At 41.9% G+C, this 14,633-nt stretch overlaps 1 protein-coding gene across 1 annotated transcript in view; it reads right to left on the bottom strand.

Annotated features, from left to right (window-relative positions):
• Nucleotides 1–14,633, bottom strand: part of TRABD2B (TraB domain containing 2B) — a 273,999-nt gene that overhangs the window by 44,525 nt on the left and 214,841 nt on the right. The window lies entirely within an intron of this gene.

Genomic DNA, 14,633 nt, shown 5'->3' with positions numbered 1-14,633 from the left:
TTGCAGCATGTTCGGGCCTTGAAAGAGTTTACTTAAGGGAGTCCTATATACTTGAGGTCTAACCCAAATCCCACCAGTCAATGGGAGCCCTCAAAGGGCTTTGGGTACAGACTCAATAAAGCAGTGTAATCCCCCCAAGTCTTTCAACTTATTGTCAGAGCCCCACATTGTTTTCAGGATGGGTTAGGCATATAAAGTAAGGAAGCAAGAAGTCCACTAAGAGGTTTATTAAAATCCACACAGCCCAATAACCTGTCTCCAACTGTAGCCCACGGTGAATGTTAAAGGTATATAAATATATGCATGAATGACACTGAGGTAGGGCAGAACAATCCTCCTCCATTATGTCCATTAGCTCCCAGCTCTGCATGGCTGGGTGACCCCCATTTACACCCAGGTCATCGCATCTCTCTGCCAGCTCTGAATAGATCAATTCACCACAAATGTGCTCAAGCCCCTGCCTCCCTGTACTCTTTGCCTAATGACATCTTGCATCAGGGAGGTTCCACCACGTGCCACATGTAAAAACTCATCCCTCTGTTTTGCTGCTGCTTGGAGTGTGTTTGCCTTAAGCACAGTGTGAGCATTTGCAGGAGGTGTCTGGAACTGCCCCATCACAGACCCAAATGTTTTGCATAAAAAACCAAAGCAGGCAGGACATGCCCAACTCTCTTTCCCTGCATGGCAGTGTATAAGGGGCTGGTTTAACCTTCAGTTGAGTCTCCCCTAGGAGACTTCACCCCTGCTGCATGAAGTCACTATGAATTTGAGAGTAATTCAGTCCCCAGCATTCCCCAAGTCTGCGTCTCTCTGCTCACGCTGCCAACAAGGGCGCTAATTCGCATCAGTTGTGGGAATGATGTAGTTGTATGGCTTTCAGTGCAACTTGCAAGCACTGGTAAGAGCTTTTAGCCAAAAGACATTTCTTAAAATGATTAAACGTGCATTTGCAGAGTCCGAGTGTGTTCCAGGATTCCTCCACTTCCTTTTAAGAAAACTCAAATTTTGAGTTTCCCCTGACTAAGTTGCTTATAACAAAAGCCAAAGGAGCGGAGAACAGTCCCAAAAATGTGTTACACACCCTCAGAGATTCAAGAAATTAGACATTTGTGAGTGATTAACTGGATTTGATCATATCCTGAGTTTTTATGCAGTGGCCAAGGCAAACAAAGTTCCCCATTCTGTCACTGGTGAAGTGATGCTGAGGAACCAAAGTCAAAGGTGTCAAAGTCAGGGATGCTTCTGAGTCCATGGGACAGTGTTCAATTTTCCCTGAACCAGACTCTTAAATGCAAAGAGATTTCTTAATGTAAACAGTTGTCCTGAATCAAGCAACTCTTTGACATCACAGCAGTACAAAAGAACCCAATTTTAACTGCTTTAAACCTAGGAAAAACAGTAACTTTGCAACAGTTCTTATTCCTCATCCCCAAAATGGTAGGGCTGCCAACAACATCAGTTCCTCAGCAAAGCCCTCAAGTCCCTTCAAGTGAGGGATGAAGACCAAAGGTGATACCTCCTGGAATTCCCATCCCTGCCTTCTGTGTGGAGATCATGATGAAAGCTGCTACCCCACTGGGCTGCTGATCTCCTGTGTAGGATGAAAGAAAAACCTAAGTGTGGTGAGATGTGTGTTTCCACTGGGTAAGTCACCCCAAGCCGTTCTGCCCTGTGCCTTTCTCTTGGGAGTTGTCCTCCAGCTCTCTAGGAGTTTGTGTTGGATTTGGAATGGGATTATAGGGAGCAGAGGAGGCTCCTGCAAAGGTAAAACCTACCCACTGACGAAAGTGTCTCCAGATCAAGGACTGAATTACCCTATCATAAATATCCTTACTGTCTGCTCCAAGCTCAAGGCATATTCTTTTATTTTTGCCTTTCCTAGTATGAAGAAATATCACTTTCCATTAAAAAACCAAACCACAAACTCCAAATTCCCAAATAAATGAAAAATTTCACTACAAACTTCAGTGTGAACACAGCTACTTCATTTGAGGTTTAAAGTTCAATAGATACTAAAGTATTTTTATAGTTCCAGTTCAACCAAGAGAAAAGAAATAAAACCAAAACAAAACAAAAAATCAAAACAAAAAAATAATTTCAAGCTGACCTCCAAATAATTGTCCATTCCACATACTTTAACTGAAAACAAATCTTTAACAACTGGTGGGAAATGGCATGAGCATGAGTCCTTGCAAAGCTTAACCTTTAGACTTTGCTTGAAGTTTTCCTCTTTGCATCATCCCATGTACATCTGGGTAAATCAACAGCTGCCTATCACTCAGTATGCCCTGTTCATGCATCCACCTGACTGGAAGATTTCTATAAAAAAGCATCTCTTACTTCTACTCGAGTTCTCTGCTCAGTCAGAATTCACACATTGCAATTGGTTTTGCATCCATCTGTTTCTTTTACATCCCAGTAAGGCTGTGGTAGCCAACTCAATCTCTCACTATGCACTTGAAGAAACTTGAAGTCATGCCCTACTCCAGTGATGGAAAAACTGAAGATGTGCATTCTCAGACCAGCAGCCTTCCCACCCAACAGAGACATCTTCCCAGCAGTGATCCATGGTATCCCATGGCAAGCAGCTCCTCATCAACAGATAGGTAGGAGAGGGAGGGGTGAGGAAAAAAGTGGCACTTGAGAGGACCAGTGCAGGTGCATAAAGAGAAACAAGAAAACACCCTGTACTTACAGGGTTAAAAAATTCCTGGAATAAATGTCCAGGATGCCTCCTGCTTCTAAGTCCATCATAATTATCCTTTCCAGTTTTAAAATCCAGGAAAACTTTCTTAGATAAAGTGAGTCTCCTTGGTCACATTCAACTTGAGATAAGCAATCACTTGTTGGATATTGGCAACAATATAAAACTTTTGACAGCTTAAGGAATGTAATAAAACCCAATTTAACTGGTATATTACAGAAAGTGAGCTCAGCATCAGCGAAAAACATCAAATCCCTGCCTCTAGCTGCCCATATATTCAAAGGGATATGTAATAAATGCCATTTTTAAAAATAAAATCAGTGGATTTAATTTTTATCTATAGGTAGTAAAAAATGAACTTTATACATGAGCATGCATCTGTATGCTTCTGCTAAAACCTTTAAAAAATATTTTAAAAAATAAAATATAACTATTAAAAGTTAGTTCATCTAGAAACGTATCAGGCAGTTTAGACAGACAGGGCAATGTTCTTACTTCCCTGCCACCATTCCCCCTTCAGCCTAAATCTGAGTAAAATATTCCTGTAGCATTAACCAAATTTACCTTGACAGCTGATGAAAACTGGATCCAAGAGGTCAGAACACCAACAGCCTTGGGAAATCCATGCAAGTGTAGGAAGAGGAGAGAAGGCAGGCATAAAAGATTTTCTAGATAGGGACTTGAAGTGAAAGTCTGTACTTGGGCAGGGAGATATTTAGCAAAGCCTTTCCTAATAGTTTCAGATTAAAAAACCAAAACTCAACAACAACAACAAAGAAAATCTCCAAGAACAAAGAAACACCACCACAACAACAAAAAAGCCTAGATGCACTCCTGCCATCCTCTAAGGATAAGGAGATACTGATGGGATTTGCTTGAGGATAAGACCCTGAGCTGTTTTGCAGCTTGAACCCAAAGCCAATGGAGTGGCCACCGTGGATCATTGTAGCTGGGGGATGTTTCTTCATTAAATTTGATGCTTATTCTCCTTTCATTTATGGCTCCGTGTCTGGAGCCACTGGAGGAACATGTTATACAGCATAGTTGGTAACATTAAACAAACACCTTCCGTGCCTGGTTTGCTTTTTTATTTTTAATTAAGAACTGCACTTAGGACTACACAAAGCAGATGCATGTAATGCATTTCCTTATCTCCCCAAGGTTTCATTTTTCACTGGAAGAAAGAAAGAATAAACCACTTTGGTGTTTTTTTACTTAAAGGTGAAAAAATCCATGGGTGCCTTAAAGCATGTACATGCACCCACACTGCTGAAAAAATGCATTTTCCTTCTTTCTTAGTGGAATATCCTGAGGCAGACAGAAATACACTTCTCAGCCAGCTCTAACAGTAACAGCCACATCTTTTCTATTGACCCCAGAAACTAAAGCTCCCCTTTACCATTTTAGACATCCTGGTGATTCCCATCAATAGCATATCTAAGCATAAGGTTGCATTAAATGGACTTGGGTACTCCTGCATAGAAAATTATAAACTTTATTTCTGTGATAGAAGCAGAAAAAAATGTTTTTAAGCAGATGTTAGGTACTTTATCTAGGTCTAGAGATCTACTACAAATTAGTTTGTCTCTTCATTTCTCATTCTTTGTTCCATGGCTTAGAAGGATAAAGGGGTACAAAGAAGCAGGAGATAATTCCCTCACAAAGGACCTCCATTGCCAGACCCTTTGAAGTTGTGCTAAAAAAGCCTTGCTAGCCCATTAGCTGACACACAGCAGAAACCTGAACTGTTTCCATGCACACTACAAGCAGAGCTATTTTCTGCACAATTAGTCATAAAAAGGGCCAATGTAAACTGTGTCGGGAGGTCTCAATTCTTTACATTCTCCACACAGTGAATCAGATGTTATGTATAACATTTTGTTGCCATTTAGACCTCAGGCTGCTCTGCAATCAGGAGGCAGCAGTCTCTATTCCTCCTTCTCTCTCAGGGCTGATTTTCAAGCCTCTTGGCACCACCAGAGTGTTTATGGGAGTTGGGCTTCACAGGAATTAGTGTAGGCAAAAATACAAATGCCAAAAGCTGCACGAGCACAGTTGGGGCAAACACCTACTGGTTCCTCTGCTTGCTGCCTCCATTTCTCTTGTTCTGAGCATTGTCAAACTAAATATTTTGGAAGCTGAATGATGAACATGCTAAGAAGGAGCTACTGCAAAAAGTTTAGGCAATGAATTTTATCTGAGTTGGCTAATTTCTCTATTACAGTATTGCACTCCAACCCTATGGTCTCTGGGAGTCAGCGTGGGTTTACTAGGGGCAGCCACATGTCATTGTGCATTACTGTTTCAAGCCATGGCAGGTGTCCCAGACCCATGATCAGTTTTGTGGATAAACTCTCCAAATTTTTAATTCCCTTCCAATCCTCCTCCAGCATCATAGCTGCTTCTGCCCCTGCATCCAGCCATTCTTTGTTAATGAAAATCACCCTCTGAAAATTGGGGGCTCTTTCACCCTTTCTCATGACTCAAATTTAGACCATTATCTCTGCCAGAGGATTGCTCCTCTTTCTTCCTAAGCCACTTTCTTGAAATCTCACTCCAGTGGTAGAGATTGCCTCGAATCAGTATCTCCTTTGATGTGGAGCAAACATTGGATTTGTGCACAGATCTTGCTTTTTCAAGTTGGATCCAGTTGTATCTAGAAGTTTCCTTCAGCCTGAGTACCTGTTTAATCTGAAGTGTCTTATCAGATAATAGAGTGACACCAAGTAATGGATGAGGTGGGTGATGTGCAGCATCTAGTAATGAGCAGGATGTTAGAATTCCCTGAAAATGTTGATTTTAGATAAAGCTGATTTTAAAAAAAATAACCCTTGTTGGTGTGCAGCAGGGAAGGCTGGAAGGACCCCAGTGTCCCCCCCTACCCCTACAACTACTGTGAAACAACATGAGCAATACTTTATGCCAGAGGATGAGACACAGAGTATATGTACCATCAGCTTCCCAAATGCATCCCTACCCACCCCTCAGACAGATCAGATATAACAAAAGCTTCCTAGAGGCTGGAATTCTGGTTCAAATCAAGAGCCAAGTGTTCCCTTTCCAAAGATAAAGTGGCTTTCAAAGATACAGCACAGCACTGAGAGTGTCCTGGGGCAACTCCTGGGTAGTAACAGGGCAACTCCTGGGTAGTAACAGCACCCAAATGCTATGGACAGTAGATTCTAGGAGAGATAAGTTCATGGCTGAGCAAATTGTCACCCCACAAACTCACAGCCTCAGAGACTACACCCCCCACCACCAATATTAAGATTTGTTAATGTTACTTCAACCATGGAGGAGAGTGCTTGGTGCTCAAAGCTGGGAACCCTGCACTCCACCTTTCGGAAAAGTCATCACCCCAGGTTGTTGGCTTTTGCTCTGCTGAAGGACATGGTTTTGCACTTGGAAATTTCAGCTGGGGAAGAGAGCTGGAGATGCCAGGAATGAGCTTTCTTCCTCCCCTGTTTGGCTGGAATATTCCTTAAAAAATACTTTGTACAAGCCACGTGCAACTGTCTTGTAAAGCAGGCTTTCATCATAGCCTCCTTACATCATGCCACCCCTTCTCCAAGGCAGATGGAGAAGTAATTTTCCCTTTCTTGTTTGATGTTTTTATTCTCTGCAGTTGTGAGGAACTGACTCATAGCCATTTTTGGACAGTCATGGGAAGCAAAGCAATAAAACATAAAAGGCTGAAGAGTGCAGCACTTTGAACGTCCAGCAATCCTCCCATGGCTCTCCTTCATTCTTTCCTTGCATGTAATCACCTCACTCCCCTCTCACCCATGAACACTTAAGGAATATGCTCTGGAGAAAGGCCACACTATAGCCAGGGGGAAAAATGGAGTGAGAAGGGGCCAAAAGTTGAGAGGGTTACTCCAGATTGACACCAGGGCAATGGAGCAGAGATTTGTGTATCCCTGGGGTGCCTTTGGGATCTGCAGTGCAATACTTAACTCAGAGCATCTCAATCTGAAGGACAGACAGATTCCCATAGTCTTCTATTTCTTGCTGTCCCTCAATATAATAAAACTCTCCTCACATCTCTCTCTCTGCTCAGCCCCTCCAAGCATCTCTCCCATTGCTATTCTGGAGGTACCCAAATGTCACACAGTAGAAATCTTGCCCTGGAGTGCAAGGCACAGAGTCCTCAGCAGTCTCAGCATCAGATGGGACTGAGCTTACCAGTGTGGGACTGGTACCATGCTGGCACAGCTCTCTGCTTTCAAACCCAATACAGTGACATCACACACACTCAGCCACCCAGTTCTGTGCTAGCTCTGAAGTCTTTGCACACCTTCTCTAGAAGACCTGCCCCAAATATGTGATGAGGAAAACAATAAAATTATTTTTGGGTTTTTTTCTTCTGTACAAAAAGCTCAATTTCCTTAAAGTCTAAACCAGCTGGTTTACTTATGTTAAGAAAAACAACATGAGTGAGAACTGAAGTGAGGTAACCTTCCAAGCATCTCCTGTGGTCTCTGTGTCAGACCACAGCAAAAACTGTGCTGTGTAAAACCAACACAACAGGGTTCATAGTGGTATCAGATATTTCAAAATGAAGAGATTAGTCTAAACTGGTCAGTCTTACTGCAGAGGATACATGCCTCCATGGAGCAATTCTTTCCAACAACTCAACTACAAGGTTTGAGAAGAAGAAAATCCCTTTGTGCAGTTCTCTCTCCATTGACCATGTCATTTTAAACAACTCCTTTAGCCTCAGCATCAATCAGACATGATGGCCCACAAGCTACCCTATCACTGCCCAGAAATTCCTGAACACTTTACAGAACCCATCCTTCCATCCTGCCCTGTCACCCACCTTTCTTGCCATGACAGAGTTTGCAAGGGATGGGGAGCTGTGTTGACCTGTGCTGGATGATGTGCTTTGGTTGATTATGGCACCTTTTGAGTTATTTCATAATCTAGATTTACCTATGTAGCACTAGAGGAGTTTTCCACAGTGAGAAGGCCCAACTGAAGATGACCCTTTCAGTATATATTCTTAAGAAATAATTCAATGGATATCAAGGATTCAAGTTTAAAGAGCAGAGAGAAGTGGATGAGTAACTCACAATATCCTACTACCTCAGCCTACTATGTTTGAGATGCAACGAATTCAGTCCTTTCCTATGTAAGAAAAAGGCAACAAAACCTATGGATTTGAACTGTTTATTTTCTGAAATGTATTTGCTGTGTTTGCTGGTATAAGCTGGAACAATTTACAAGTAACAAGAAATCTCTAAGAGGAAAAAGGTGTGGGCAGGCTGCAGTAAAGATTTTCCTGTTATTCTGCCCCCAGGTTTTACTGGGAGTGAAGACAGGGCTTACTCACTCTGAGATATCCATGGACAATGACTGTTGGCATTTTTCCCTACAGTAAAAAGCCATGACTGCATACATTGGATTTCCTTATTTCTTTTTATTAAAAAAAACACAAACCAACCAAACAAAAACAACTAAGATGCATGCTTCTTACAAAATCATTTTGTTAGGAACACACCTTTCTCCACAAAGATGTGATGGAGGTGTGTGCCAGCCATGGAGCTGTGTGACAGAGAACATGTCTCTGTGTCCCTCATGTGATCCTCTTCAATGGACAGTGCCCATATCCAAAATCTCACAAACCCATCTTCACCTGCTCTGCAGCAGGAGACAAAGAAAATCTGAGGAAAATCTAGAGAAAACCTGGCATCTCCCAAAGTCTTCTTAGGGTTCTGAGACATCTCTGAGTTTACCCTAAAAACCTAGGACCATGAGATCACCTAACTGCAGATGGACTGGTTTGAAACGTGCTATCTTTATGTACAATATTATTTGCAGAGTTTCATCAACACCTTTAGCAGCAAGGAAATTGGTAAGGAAATGCAGTCTCAATTTTTTGCCCAAGATGCCTCCTTAATGTGCTTGCAGCCTTGCTGAAGTAGAAAACACACTCCAGTCTGAACCTAAATTATCAGGTCTTTTCACATAAGCCACTGCCTGGCCCCACAGAAAACCAGCATAGTGAAGTCCTGGTGTTAGGCAGGTAGCCTCCAAGCAAAGTGTTTCATACCCCATCACAAATTCCCCAAGCCATCCCAAACTAGTCTGGAATGCATATGGACCTGCTTGCCAAAGTCAGGCAAGAGTTGGGGTAGGGGGGAGAACACTTGTTTCAATACCTCCCTGCTCCAGACTTTGCTCTGCTTTGAAAAGAAGGGGAACTGTGAGTATGTTACTGAAACACCTACAGTGACTTGATAGAACCTGAGCTCAGGACCTGACCTTTGAGCCTTGGAAAGCTCCTTGGTCAGCAACACAACTTTTTGCAGAGCATCTCATTGAACTTGTGGAGACATTTCTGGGGCATGGCCCAGCAAGGACAGGACCTTGTGGGACCTCAGCTGTGGACAGAGCCATGACCTTAAATTGCAGCCTCTCTGCCCACCTTAGGCAAAAGCTTCTAGCAGGTAATAAGGGTGTTATTTGGCTGTAGGAACTAAACAGAGGTGAGGACTGCAGTACATCATTACAGGCTCTGGGAATCAGAAGTTCAGTGACTTCCAGAGCTGGACTAAAGTTTGTCTAATGCCTTCTTGACATCATGGATGCCTCTGTCTCCCACAATACCTGACTGCTACACTGTGATATGCACAGTGTGAAACAACATTCCTCTGTTCTTGTTGAGAACCTGCTCACTGATAATTTCATTAGGTTCTCCCCAGCTCCTTCAGTTTGCACAAGCACAGCTCTAAACTGAATTAAAAATAATAATAATCATAATCATAATCTTGCTCTAGTGTGGGATCAAACCATGCCAGGAAAGGTAGTTGGCATGTCAAATCTGTGAAATTACATCAAAAGATTACAAGCCAGGCTTTCATTTTCTGTTTGAAAATGAGTCTGATAACCACAAACCAAAGCTCCCAATTGACAGGATACAGATCTTTGCTTGTTCTTTCTGGTTTGACCTCATTGTCAGCTATTTTACAGACTCCACTGGTCTAGACAACTTCATCTTTTCCAGAAGGTCCTTACTGTTGGTGGGTATCTCACAAATGAAAAACATGGTGATTCTGTAGCACAAACCAGAGCAATTCCTCAGCAAATTGCTGGCCCCTGGAATTGGTGGACACAGGACAAACTCTGTGCTGGAGCAGTGCTTTCTAGCTTGCTTCTCAAGGAGTAAATAAATAAATAATTTTAAATATAAAAGCTTCACATTTTTAAGACCATTCATGCTTTTCCCAGAAAAATCCAACTGGCCACTGGATGTCACTGTTGTTGCAGAAAAACATCCAAAGAAGTTCACAAATCAGGCTGTGAATAAGGTGAAGTCACACTAAAATGGAAAGGGCCTTTTTCAGTTCACCAGCTCAGTTCTGGTGGCACCTGGGGGCTGCCCTGCCACTGGGCCCAACTGGAGGTGGGCACCATCACCAAGTCCTCCATGGTGGTCATGAATCCTGAATTACACCAGGAACCTCCAAATCCATTCAATTACACAGAGGCAACCTGCCCTAAAAGACCTTCCTGTGCCTATTAATTAAAATAAAGGTTCTTTTGCACCACCACAATGAGCCACGCCAGTGAAGGCAGTGGATATCTTCCAGAAGTGCTTTGGGGCTGCAAACTGAGGCTCTTCTCTCTGTCAAAGTAGGGGAAACAAGCCCCAGAATCCCACAAAACCCTTTCAGACTGGGGTCACCAAGTGCAGGTAGTGCTGCTGTGGCACTTCAGGAGGTGTAAACTGGGACTTATGCTCCAAGCTCAAGGCTTGCTTCTTGATTCATGCCTGCTCTAATGTCAGAAGGCAAAGCGACAAAACAAGACTGATCAAAACAACAAACCATCACCCTGTGGAGAGAAGAAAGGCAAGAACACACTGCAGACATCTGTTAAGATGCTTACTATGGTGTTGCAAGACCCTCAGATACACCTAGTGTGGAAGGGTAGCTGGAGAACCTAGCTCTAGTATCTAGCTAAAGAGATATCTGTCTCTTTAGAAGGACAAACCATGCTCAAAGCTGTGGAATAATAGAAAACTGGGCTAGAAAGTACCCATTTTAGTCCATCTAAATGTCATCAATCAGAATCAACTATGCCAGGGCACGACATCAGATCAGCTTTGTCCCTAAGGATGCTGGTATAAATTAGAGAAGGGATCTCCATAGGACACTTTGATCACATTATTTTTTAAGCATTAGAAGATTCCCTGGCTGTGTATTTTCCTTATTATTTTTTCTTTCTTTAAAAGCAGAAGAAAGAAATGCTTTAGAAAGGACAGCCAACCCTGTCACGGAAGGAGTGGGGGTTTCTAGCCAGTAATGGCAAAGACTCTACTAGGAGGGTCAGTAAATCTTATTTGTTGAAGGGACCATCTGTGAAGTGCAAAAGATGCAGAAAACAGTCCTGTGGTATTTAGAGATTCTCAGCTGTAAAGGTGCTTTATGAACAGAAACAGGGGTCACTCCCAAGCTCATGTGCCACCTCTCTTGGACACTGCCTGTCACAGCCCAACGGTGAGGAGATCCATCCTGTAAATAGTTCCATTCTTAAATTACTTTGTGCATCCAAACAGTCATATTAAGCCTCCACACCCCTCTGCACAAAGGATACCTTGCTCACAGATGTGAAATTTAATTGACCATGGAGAGCTGTATTCCTGAAGTAATTCATATGTGCTATCCCTACAGAGAAGTTCATTTTATTACAAATTTATTCCTAATTAGATTATCAAATGTGGATACATTCCATTCATTACTATTTATCCTTGTGAATTCCACCCACACATATCTCTTCTCAGCCACATGGCCAAACATCCTGACTAATTTCAATTTAGTTTTTTTATGGATAAACACACAGATTTTCTGTATACATCCAGGCTTCAAGCAAGCAGAAATATTTGATCTGAATCACCACTGCATTACCCTGGTTTTAGACTGATATAAACACTAAGGGTTTTCACTGTTATCTCCTGCTTCCCAGCTGTGAACATTGAGGAAAGGAAGCAACAATGAAGATAACAATTTATCTGGGTATCTCTCTCATAATATTGGCCCCGTGAGCAGACTTCTAGTGAAACCAGAAGGAGGGAGATTGAGTGATCCCACTGGTTTTCCATGACACAGCTGTCCACTCTGACACATAGTCACATCCAGAAGCTGAGTAAGTTATTATGGAAGTTCAGAAACCTCAAAATATACACAACAGATTTTGAAAAATGTTGTGGTTACGTGGGTTCAAGCATGCTTGAGGAATACCTTAAAATCCAAGCAAACAATCTACGCCTTCGCCCCCTTTTTAACACACAACAATGTGTGCACCCATCCCCAACCTTGCATTGCAATTTGTAGCTCTGTTATTCACAGCCTTCATTAAAGAATAACAGCCCCTGTTTGAGTATCATGAGGCAAAATTGCTCACACATGTGGACCAAACAGACACACCAAGGCTGCACCCTTATGGTTTCTGAGTGACAAGCTTAATAAGATTACGCTTGATCTTTCTTTTAATAAAGCTGGATGACATTCAAGCAAAGCCTGGGTTTTGTTTTAATGGTACATTAAGGGAACCCAAAGTTTGGAGCAGCTGGAGGCCTGAACCAGAGAACAAAACTTGGCACTGCCAGTATTCCCTTCCAATCTCAGACCTCACATAATGGATATTTATATCTCTATATACACACACGCACATATATTAAATACCTATCATTAGCTGGTCAAGGTCAGTGCTCTGGGTAACAGAGTTGGATGTAATACCAAGAATGATGATGGTTCTTTTTTTTCTTCTGTTATGAATCACACAAATTAAGCAACCCACAGTTTATAGAGTCTGCAACATGATGGACTGCTTTTAAACCACACATACCAAAAGGAAGGAGAACAACTCCAAGAAATAACAAAAGCAAAAGAGAAGTGTCATCACCTTGCTCTTTCAACCTGAACACAGCAGAACACAGAGACTCCTGCTTAACTTTAACAACACCAGCAGCCTCAGCAGCCTCTGTGGGAAGCACTCTTTTGCTTGAGATAAGTCAGGGCTGGTCTGTTTTGAAGCATTATGAGTTAGCAGCTAAATAGTGTTAGCTTAGTCACACTGATTTAAAACATCATTGCAACTGCCCCAAAATTACAAAAAAAAAACCAAAACCAAACAAAAAAACCAAAAAAAACCCACAACCAAAACAACAAACCAAAAAGAAAAAGAAAGAACACAAACAAATCACTTAGTGGAATATGGAAGATATAACACTGAATTTTTACTTCAGGAAAAAAAAATAGAGAAATAGAACAGCTCCTTGCCAGTTAAGACTTTACTGCTTTGCTTATGGTAAAAGAAAGTTTCTGTAAAGGCAGACTGAGCAGTCCCATTTTCTCTTTCCCTTATGTCTGTTAGGTGTTATATTTAGGGCACAGCTATGCTCAGGCTGTGTGTCTGCATACACTCATCTGTCCTACAGGAAAGTCAATGGGTCTCAGGCTTAAACAGGGAGCTCATGATGGAGCTGGGATAAACTTGGGGTGAGGATGGTTTAAACTGTATAATTTATCTGCCAAAAATTCATTTTTGGAAGAGCAGAAACAGTTCCCAAATTACATTTGCTGAGGACTATGTATGAGGAATTTAAGAATACTGAAATATTGCCTTTTGCTGTTTCCAAAACAAAACAAAAAATCATGGTATTGTTTCAAAGCATCGAGGAATAATTGACTGAAATGTAATATCCGTACATTTCATCTCAAAAGGAACACAAACATGGGCATGAAATTAAACAATTAAACACTCTGCACAGCCTGAATTTTCTTCCAGGCTTTTTTTCTGGTGAGAAAATGAAAACATTTTCATTCGGCATTGACCCAATATAACTTTTCCTTCAATCATCTGGTTCAGCCAACAAAACAAGACATAAATCATTTCCACTGCTCTAGACAGAGCCCAGGTCTCTGTTAATGTGGATGAATTCCTGATCCTCAGCCTTTTCCTTCAAATCTACAGGTAGTACCCTAAAGCCTGAACATGGGACCTGTCCTGGCTGTTAAGGATATCCCATGGACAAGGGGATGTCCATGCTAAGGCCAACTGGACATAAAGTGGGCCACGATGGTGCTTGACAGAGACAAAAAAAGTCTCTTTCTAGAGTCCCATCTTCTTCCCTTGAAGTCAATAACAAGACTCCTATTGAATACAAGGAAGCCAATCATAGCTTTGTGGTATAAAAAGTAGACAAGAAAACTGTCCTTCCTTCTGTCTTGCATCTGAAGCACTCAAATTCTCTCCTGGGAGCTATGTACCTGTCTGGCTCAGCTCTTTATTCTCATTTAAAACACTTAAAAGTTTTCCCTTGTGCCCAATCTGATCAAAAGCTCACTGAAATCAACAGAAAAATGCTCAGAAGGCATCTCCTGTGCAATCTGTGGTCCTTCCTTGCAGCTGGTTTGAAGATGGAAGATTTCCAGAGCACCATTTAGAGGTGGGCAGAATGGGAGATGAGATCCTCTTGCCCAAACAGAATCCCAAGCTAATAAGTAGAAGGACTAAGAGAATACACATTCTTACAGGAGTTCAACAAATATTTATCTGATACAATAATTATCTGCTCTCCCTTTTACTAGATGAAACCGAGATCATCCCTGACTGAAGTGAGAAATTCACTGCCTGCCCCAGTGGTGTTTTTGTGTCCCAAACTCCACCTAAAAGCTCCAACACTGTATTTTGGCTGACTGTCCTGGGCTATTATATAAAGCTTTTGGCATTGGCCTGCCCCAGGTTTCTACCATCCTCCACACTTATCCTCACAGCCAAGTTTCTTCAGGAAACAAAACACTTTTCGTTTAGTCCAATTAGCTCAAAAACGTCAAAAGAAAAAAGAAATAAAATCAAAAGGCTTTGGGTCAGTGACAAGAGCAATAGCAGGGCCAGGAAAATAAAAGGGACTTGTTCTGAA

This window comes from Heliangelus exortis, chromosome 8 (assembly GCF_036169615.1).
Source record: "Heliangelus exortis chromosome 8, bHelExo1.hap1, whole genome shotgun sequence".
Lineage (NCBI taxonomy): Eukaryota > Metazoa > Chordata > Aves > Apodiformes > Trochilidae > Heliangelus > Heliangelus exortis.
The sequence above is the reverse complement of the archived record's forward strand: the minus strand, read 5'-3'. Positions and strand labels throughout refer to the sequence as shown.